The sequence below is a fragment of the Buceros rhinoceros genome, unplaced genomic scaffold (genome assembly GCF_000710305.1).
Source record: "Buceros rhinoceros silvestris isolate BGI_N320 unplaced genomic scaffold, ASM71030v1 scaffold26729, whole genome shotgun sequence".
In the NCBI taxonomy this organism is placed as follows: domain Eukaryota; kingdom Metazoa; phylum Chordata; class Aves; order Bucerotiformes; family Bucerotidae; genus Buceros; species Buceros rhinoceros.
In genome coordinates, this window is record NW_010430131.1 from 16110 (window position 1) to 16364 (window position 255).

The window sequence follows — 255 nt, forward strand, 5'->3', positions numbered from 1 at the left end:
CCGCCCCCCCGCCGGGGTGCCGCCTCCGCCTGCAAACCAGCCACGGCAGAGGGTGACATGCAGAGAACAAGAGCCACTTACCTCATTGGTGCTTCCCTGGGGCAAGGCATTGGGAGGAAAAAGGGGGAGAAAGAAAGAAAAAAGCATCTCTGTGTATCAGGCACATCCAGTGGAGCGTGCAGTGCTCACACCGCTGGCCTCAGCCCCTTGCAGCACCCCTCCATCCAGCCCTCCTGCAGCCAGTCCCTCCACCAG